Source organism: Symphodus melops (genome assembly GCF_947650265.1).
Source record: "Symphodus melops genome assembly, chromosome: 1".
In the NCBI taxonomy this organism is placed as follows: Eukaryota; Metazoa; Chordata; class Actinopteri; order Labriformes; family Labridae; genus Symphodus; species Symphodus melops.
This window is the reverse complement of record NC_136691.1, coordinates 1,773,820-1,783,478: the sequence shown is the minus strand read 5'-3', so window position 1 is coordinate 1,783,478 and position 9,659 is coordinate 1,773,820.

Genomic DNA, 9,659 nt, shown 5'->3' with positions numbered 1-9,659 from the left:
AGTTTAAAAAAAAAAAATTACAGCTCGAGTAGCTGTAAACTGAGGAGACGATACTAAATCGAAGTCGGAAATTCTGAGTTGCCGGTCTGTAGCTTACTTCGGGAACGTCCCCCGAAGACTCGAGAACTCGGAGGGAACTTCAGTAGCCTGAGTTTAAATTCAATATGGCGGCTGAGTGCATCAAACAGTAAAGGTCACTCCCAACTGGAACCGCGGTTAACCCGGCTGCAGCGACGGCCGAAGGAGAACGTCGCTGTGGGATTACGACCTCACAGTCTGAGATCTGACTGTGACAAAGGAACAAAAAAAAAGTGTAAAACAAAGAAAAAGTCTGTAAGAGGAATTCATCGCAGGTGGTCGAGGGGGTCTCCACGTGTAAGACCGGGAGTTTTGGACTAAACCAAGTCAACAAGGCCACGCTGGCACGAAAATGATCGACTTAAAACAGAATCATTTTCCGTCACACAGTCTTTTGATCAAAACCACAAAACAGCTGAAAATGTTTAATCCAGTCGTTTGTGGTTTAACTTAAAAACAACCCTCGCCATCCTCTGCAGTCCATTTTCGAAACGTTATTTTCAAGCACCCAGAACGCCATTATCCTGTAAAGGAACAATTTCAGGAACAGCTAAAATGTCTTTTGGTTGTTCCTGAAACTGAAAAAAGAAATTGAGTCAAGTCAAATCAAGTTTATTTAACACATTTGAAAAAACAGCTTCAGTTGAACCAAAGTTGCTTTACAGGCGAACAAACAAGACGCTTACCTGGACTAAAAATAGCCACAGACTCAAATCATCAAAAGGGTGAGAAACAACCAGACTGATAAATAAAGTGACTCGTAAGTCACAGGGTGTTTCAGCCTTTTAACACTCGACACCCATCGTCGAAGGTGACGTGCTACAGGGCGATCAAACCTCAGCTCGTGTCTCGTGTCCAATCATGAGACCTGCCCAGTCGTTCAACTGGTGCAGCTCATGGAACGATGCAAGACAGGGGACGTTCCTCTTCCCCGAGTCCAGCCTTAAAGAGCTGGCGTACAGAGGCCAATCTGACCTTTGACCTTTTCCTTTAGTCATTCTCTCTCTCTCTCCTCAACATGTCCTGTCTCTTCAGCCGTCCTCTCCAATAAAGGTTTGAAAGTAAAACTCAATATATTGACGTCAGTCTGTGCACATTTGTCAACATCTTACCATTTTTTGTATTAATGGACTAAATAATGCGAAGTGTTGGTGTCAGTAGAAGAAGAAAGAATCATTCAGCCGTCCTCTCTTTGAACGAGGTCAGTCTAATAAGTCTTCACAGTGAGTATTAATGTCTCTCCTCGGTCCTCACCTTCTCTGCGCCTGACTCATTTCTAATTTTAAAGTAGTCTCTGTCATTAGCCATGTCCCACATATGTCTACCTGTCTGTTTTTTTCTTCTTCCTTTTTTGTTGACATAACTGGGTTGGTGTCAGCTTACATTTATTCCGTCAGTCTGTCCGTGCGTCGGAGCGTCCCGTGGCCTTTTTTTGATAGAAGATGATCAAGCGAGTTATTTTTGGTCCTGATTAGCGTTCGGAGGAATCGCTTTCATCACCGGTTTGTGAGGCGTGAGAGTGAGCCGAGTTTTTCGAGGATCAGCGCGGCGAGCATATGGAAGAGTCCCCTGAGACTCCAACGTGTCGCTGTTCTGTACCGTGTGTGTGTGTGTGTGTGTGTGTGGATCTGCCTTTGTGTCTGTATTTGAAGGTGTGTCTGCAGGTTGTTTGGATCCATCATGCACAATAATCTAAATGTATGCAGAAAGAAAACACCTGAAGGTTTACCTCAAACACCTTTCTGTATCTGGTGGAGTAAAGTGGGGACGAGGCATGCTGCATGGGGGCCCCTCCGACCAACATCCATTTTTATTTTCACAGCATTAATGCATGCGACACTCAGCACAGGCATTTAAAGTAAGTGCTGATCAGTCACATGGGGCCCCATCAGGGAGGTCTCCGACTGTCGTTGCAAAATTTGCACATTTTGAAACAATGCTGTCGGGGGGGGGGGGGGGAGGCCCCTACTGACCTGGGGCCCCAAGCAGTTGCCTGCATTGCCCCTCCAACCAGCGTCGATTATGTGACTGCTGTCAGATGGGGCCCCATTAGGGAGGTCTCCGACTGTCGCTGCACAATTTGCACATTTTGAGGCGATGCTGTGGTTTAAAGTTTCTGACAGTTACTGAGGGTCCCCCACGGTGGCCTGGGGCCCCAAATAGTTCCCCTTGTTACAGCCTGAAATGTCACAATTACCCAAATTGTTGCACTTTTTTTTTTAAGAAAACCCAAAATGTAACAACTGGTCGATAAGGTAACAAAATGCTGAGCCCCAAAACGTTGTAAATTTTGGCTTTTTTGGGCAGGCAAAATATTTACCTCCTAATAATGTAACAACTTTGTTACGTTTTGGACTCAGCATTTTGTTACCTTATCGACTAGTTGTCATATCTGGGCTGTCACATGGCCGTCTTGCCTGTTGACAATTAGCGCCTCTGGCTATGGTCATAGTGTGCATCCGTTCTATCCCGACACATTAACTTCCCTTCATGTGGACTTTTACTAATAAGATTTATTACGAGGCTTATGCATGCAATAATTCTGCCTTTGTGTTTAACAACTGGGAGTTATTTTGCAGACTCACGCTATCACCATCATCCTGCCAGAGCCGCGGCGGGCGGGCGGGCGGGCGGGCCGACGTGGGACAGTTCAGTGAGCACGCCCAGAGAAAAGCTCTCATTTCTGGTCGCCTGACACCCGAATCAGCTTGTTTACATGCCTTCATGGTTAGCAGCAAACAGCCTGTGGCGGGACACCCTGTGTGTGTGCATGTGTGTGTGTGCATGTGTGTGTGTGTGTGTGTGTGTGTGTGTGTGTGTGTGAGAGAGAGAGGAAGGGAACACCACATTTAGCTGTAGAGTTTTTTTTTCTGCAGCTGTAATTAACTAAAAAAAGCTGAGTTTTCTCCCCCTGACAGATTTGAGGAGATTCTCAGAATCCTTTAAAATGTGTGTTTGACTCACTTATACTTGTGTGTGTGTGTGTGTGTGTGTTGCGTGTGTGTGTGTGTGTGTGTGTGTGTGTGTGTGTGTGTGTGTGTGTGTGTGCTGCTTCATCTCATCGTTCTGCTTTCCGTCCTGTGACTGACAGGTCCAGGGTGTACTCTGCCTCACATGGGAGCGTGCCTGTGTTTCCCCGACTCTGTCTTCATGTTTGTCTTCTTATCGCCATGGTGATCAAACTGAAGCAGCTTCATTGTGGCGAGGACTCTCTGGAGGTGAATCTACGAGGAGCGGAGAGCTTAGACAGGGACAGCTCGCCACTCGCCTGAGAGAAATCAGCTTTAGTTAACCAGATTTTTATTATTTTTTTTGTAGTTGGAGCATCGTGTCTTTCGTTCTCTCTCTTCTCCAGAGATGCTTTAAAAAAACCCACAAGTGTTAAAGGACAGTTGGAATAAGGAGGAATAGAAATACGAGTCAATAAATCCAACAGGTGTTTTCAATGGAGACCGGCTCTCCGAGGCTTTGTTTGACCTCCTTAGCAACCGTAACCAAGGCAAGCAGAAGGGACTTGACAAGAGGGTCAGTTTGCACGAAAACCGGTTTAGGCTGTCGCCCGCTCAAACGTCTGCGCACGCCAACGCTTCAGAAGCCCCGCCGCACAGATCTGCTTCCTCCGGCTCAGAAGAAAGTCTGAGAAGATTTACTTTAGTTTTTTGAGGGAGAGAGGAGCGTCACATGACACACCTGAAAGAGAAGCAGCAGTTGATCACTGACAGACTTTTAAGGAAGAGTGTGAGTGTGTGCAGGTATTTATAAGATTGTGTGTGTGTGTGTGTGTGTGTGTGTGTGTGTTTGTTTTAGGGGCATCTGTTCAGTGAAATAAACAAATTTCCATTTTTAGCAGGCAGGATAAGGGAGGAAATAGCAGAAAATCTCTGCATGCGTGTGTGTGTGTGTGTGTGTGTGTCCAAGTGCAAAGATAAGAAAGCTAAATGATACTCCCTTTTTACTGATACAGATACAAGGAGGAGCAATCCTTAAAAATCTTAATAAACTTGTCTTCAAAGAGGAGAAAAGAGAGGCGGTGAATCAGGAGTTTAAAAAAAAAGGAGGAGTGTTTTTTTTTATCAATCAAGAAGAAGAAAAAGAAGAAAAACTCATTTCTATCCCCACTAATTATATATACTTATAAAATATGTTTTTTTAATACACTTCATGTTTTTTATCATGTGACGTTGGAATGAAGAGAATAAAACCAGAAGAAGAAGAAGAGGAGGATGAGATGAGGACAAATGGAAACTCTTCATGTTTGAGGAGCGAGACAACAAATTGATAATTGGAAACGAGGGCAACACGAGTTTATTTCCAAAACAACCGAGAGGAGAGGAGATGTGAGAGAATTCAAAGTGAGGATGGAAAGTCTTAATGTGAAGGGGGGGGGGAAGAGTGAGGAAGAGTCTAAGCATGAGCTGATGTGATGAGCACAGCTTCATGCTGACCCCTGATGGTGGGATGCGGTACTGCGTCCGGAGAGCCGCGTTCCATTTGGAAGAAATGAGAAATGTTGTTTTTCCTCCGTTTCCTGGAAGCCTTTCAGAACAGCTCATAAAACACCCTGAGTAATGTGGACAGTGGGACTTTAAATGAAGACAAACACGATTTCATCAAAGGGGCTAAAGCCACGCCTCAAAACACCAAAGATGATTAAAATGAAAATAAAAAATAAATAACAAGATGAGTCACTCAGAGAGCAGCCAGAGACTTCCAGGTAGCAGCTGGAACCCAACGTCCTGAAAGCGCTGATTCTGTCTTTTTGTTGTTTTTCGTCTCTCTCCCTCTCTCTCTCTCTCTCTGTCTCTCTCTCTCTCTCCCTCTCTCTCTCTGTCTCTCTCTCTCTCTCTCTCTCTCTCTCTGTCTCTATCTCTCTCTCCCTCTCCCTCTGTCTCTCTGTCTCTCTCCCTCTCCCTCTCTCTCTCTCCCTCTCTCTCTGTCTCTCTCTCTCTCTCCCTCTCTCTCTCTCTGTCTCTCTCTCTCTCTCTCTCTCTCTGTCTCTATCTCTCCCTCTCCCTCTGTCTCTCTGTCTCTCTCCCTCTCCCTCTCTCTCTCTCCCTCTCTCTCTGTCTCTCTCTCTCTCTCTGTCTGTCAGTCTCTCTCTCTCTGTCTCTATCTCTCTCTCCCTCTGTCTCTCTGTCTCTCTCCCTCTCCCTCTCTCTCTCTCCCTCTCTCTCTCTCTCCCTCTCTCTCTCTCTCTCTCTCTCTCTCTCTCTCTCTGGGGTGAATCACTCAAAGAGCAGGTGTCATGTGTGGGTGATCGGTGTTACTGTAATCTGCTGCCCCTCGTGTGTGTGTGTGTGTGTGTGTGTGTGTGTGTGTGTGTGTGTGTGTGTGTGTGTGTGTGTGTGTGTGTGTGTGTGTGTGTGTGTGTGTGAGCTCCCTGTCTAAACGGGTCCAGATGTGGACACAGATAAGTTGTTTACGGCCGCTTGTTTACCAGAACGTTGTGAGATGTTTGTGGGGAGTTTGCTGCAGCGTTTTGTGGACAACACATCTATTTATACTCTCACTAAACATGTTGGATGATAAATATAAATATATATAAATATATATTTATATATTTCTGCCACATCTGTAAACAGAAGTTAATTCAATTCAATTTAAAAAGCCTCACTCGTCCCCCGGGGGGGAAATTCAAAGGCTCACAGAGCAGCGATACTAAAATTAGACAAAGAAAAATAAAGTGTCAAAAATGTCGTGCTGGCGCTCAAGGCGACATCTATTAGATCAGAAAGTCGCCCGTTCTTCTTCCACCAGATATTGATTTCTGATTTGAAACATCCAAATCCTGTTCCTTTATCTTCAAACAGTTGTCAATTTCTTCAATTAAAAAAAAGCCTAAATAAGAATATTGATGTTGAAGTTTGGAGAAATGATAAAACAACAAAACAGGTTCATTGTCCACATCTTTTTTTTTTATCCCCAGTGCTGCACATGTTCCTCCGCCTGCTGCACGCTCACCCATCAGCACTTTGACTGCGTGGGCGTCCAAAGAGACAACAAATGGTTCCTGCTGATGGTGCGAGATCAGCGGGGTCAGGCCCCTCTCTCTCTCTCTCGCTCTCTCTCTCTCTCTCTCTCTGAGGATCCCTCCTCTGGGTCTCCTCAGCACCTGCAGCCCTGCACGTGACTTCTACGTCTTCGTGATATTTAAGGTGCAGAACAGTGTTTTCTATAAAAAGATCTTTGCTGACCACGCAGAAGCTCGTTACAATGCGTATGCGTTGTTTTTATGCAGAGCAACAGTGGAGGGAAATGTGCTGAAATGCTGCTTTTTTTTTAATCTTCACCCTGCTGCATCAGTCTCTGATTTATTTCACTTTATTCCTTCTTTTTATTTTATTGTTGGGATTCAATGTTTTTGCGAAGGAGCAATCTGTAAGATATCCACTGAATGAAATGATAACATGCAACGATGGAGCAGCCAGTCTGTCCTCCTTCTAACTCCACACAGCTCTCTGTGATGTTTAGAATTTAGACTGCAGTACCTATTGTTAACACTAGGGGGCCGGAGATGCATACTGCTCCTTTAACGCTGGTTTCAAATATGTATATTAATGTGAAAAGTTCCTAAAACATGCAGAAATTTAACGTAATCTTTGTCGCTGCTCTCCGTCACATCTCTCCCTCGAGAGGCTGTTTTGCTTTAAGTTCTTCGTCTCATTAAAATTTATAATAATTCAGCCAAAATTGGAGCATTATAACAAAACGACAAACGTCACGAATGTTTGTTTACAAGCGTCATCTAAAGTTTTTTTTTTTTTTTTAACGATGAAATAAACCTCCGACTCGTGATCTATACACTCTGGATCCACTCCATCTGGGCGTCCTCCAGGCGGCCATGTTGGCAGCTTCCCACCATCCAGCCTGTTAATCAGAGCTGAGGCGGACGGTGCCAGAGCGACCCGACGGCCAACAGCACACTCTCTGCACAAATCTATCAGAAGGCTCTATTTCAAGCAGGACATGACATATGGTGACTGGTCTGAACATCGTGTTATTTCAGTCTTCTTCAGGGATCTTTTTCAGTGTAATGACGTGCTGATTAGTACTTGTGGGCGGGGTTTGTTGTTTTTCCAAGATCAACATGAAAACATACGCGCCTCGCTGTTATTGTCACATGTACCACATCGCCGTCAAAGCAAAAAAAAAAAACTTGGGGCGCAGATGGCCTAGCGGTTAGCTCGCACCCCCGTGTACGGAGGCTCTTGTCCTCCGAGCGGGCAGCCTGGGTTCAATTTCAAAATGTGACTCCATTTCCTGCTCAAAAATAAATGAAAATAAAATGAACTACCTGAAGTCCAGTCAGGCCAATGATGCGCAGAGAAGAAATGAAAGAAACCGCACTACATCACCAGTCCAGTAGGTGGCGGTAAGAAGACTTCGCCCGACCGTACAGTTAGCCTGCGAAGCGAAGCACGAAGAAAATAAGACCCCCCCCCCCCCCCCCGAGCCTTTGGAAAGTATTACAGCAGAACTAAAGCAAATAGAGATTCAAAGCTGAACATTATTTATTTCTATGACACGTCCTTCTTACCAGCGGACTCAGAGCTTCCTCGTAACCATAGCAACCGACTCATAGCATCTGACTGCCAGAAACACTGTACAGTATTATTTATTAACACTGTCTTGCTTACTGTCCCATTCAGCTAAGTTTATCTAGACCCAGTCCTAGGTCTGATCTGACCCCCCCCCCCAAAGACCAAATAATTCTCAGCTGCTTGGAGACTTGAGATGCAGCCGTGGTTCACAGCCGTGGTTCACAGCGCCCATGTTTTAGACAACATACAATGTTTCTATAGTTCGGAGCAAAAACAGACGTGCAGGTGTTTTTTTTTCAGGCCCCCTTGTGGCTAAAAATCCGACATGCAGCTTTGACGATCTCGACTAAAAATACAAGAAATCCAAAACGTTTTGAGTCAGACGCTTCGAGATGTGAGGAAAGATTGCATTTAAAAAACAAACAAAAAAAAACACACTTAGTGGTTCACTTTTTTTCCCCCCCAAACTACCTAAGTTGTAATGCTTCACCTTCAGCAGGCGGATGTTGTGATTTATCATCCTGACGATAAACACACTCCTCTCCTCCTCCAGACTCAGCGTGTCGGGACACTACCCACAATGCCTTGCAGGATGTCAGCACTGGTTGAGTTGTGAATACGGTAACTGCTGGCGTGATTAAGGGTGTGTAGGTGTGTTTGTGTTTATGTGTGTGTACAGAGAGCATTAAATTAACACACACACACACACACACACACACACACACAGAGTAACCTGTTTATGAGCCAACACGCCCTCAACAGACATCAGCTGAATTAATGGCGTTCCAGTGTGTGTGCATGTGTGTGTGTGCATGTGTGTGTGTGCATGTGTGTGTGTGCATGTGTGTGTGTGTGTTCATGTGTGTGTGCATCATGTGTGTGTGTGTGCATGTGTGTGTGTGTGTGTGTGTGTTCATGTGTCCTGCAGAGGATTTATTGTGCTCACCGATGTTAAGAACAGAACATCAATAATAATCAGGACCCAAACACATACAAGAAGCTGCACTCACACACACACACACACACACACACTCACACACACACACACACACACACACACACACACACACACACTCACACACACACACACACACACACTCACACACACACACACACACACACACACACACACACACACACACACACACACACACAGAGCTGCACATGTTTGTACCTTGAAAGTGTCTGCTGTTGTGCTGTGAGCCAAGAAGAAGCCATGAACTGACAGTGACAGGAACACTGCAAAGATCTGACTCACTCGAAGTGAGTGTGTGTGTGTGTAGGTGTGTCTGTGTGTGTGTGTGTGTGTGTGTGTGTGTAGGTGTGTGTGTGTGTGTGTGTGTGTGTGTGTGTGTGTGTGATCTGCATTCCATGCTCCTCTCTGGAGTCCATGTGCACAGGTTCACTGAAGCTTCAGTGTTTAGCCAGCACTGCGTGTCTGATGTTTATCCTCGTGGTGCCGAGCTGGCTTCTTAACATCTCTCCTGTCCGTTAAATTCACCTCGCCGTGCGCGCTCGCCGTCTGAATCCTCTTACAATCTCCGACTTTAACAGGCTGCATAAGCCTCAAAGTTGATATGTCAGACAACTGGCATTTTGTTAGCAGCTTCGTTACGCAAGTGTTGGAGGTATTTATAGCTGATCCAGCAGAATGATTCAGGACATTAATCTGACCCTGTGAGAGGCAGGAGAGCAGACATCGACTCTCACAGCTTCCTGGAGAGGGGAACGTGAAGCGGCCTCCCGCCACGCCGGAGCCGAGGGAAATGTGTGGATGCACGATCTCGCACCGGTCGCAGCTTCATGATGTGATCGTTGATTAGGCAGTCTGAAGTCTTCACCTGTCGAACGATGAGAAAAGATCAAATCCCTTTAAAACTGGGCGGGAAGTGAAAAGTGTGTTTTGTGTGAGATGCCTCTGCAGCTCTGACGAAGGGCGATCGACGAGAGAGAGAGGAGAGAGAGAAATGTGGGAGAGAGAAGCTGCTGGCATTTAGAATCGTAGTGACGCACAAGGTGGACTCCTCTGTACGAGTGTGT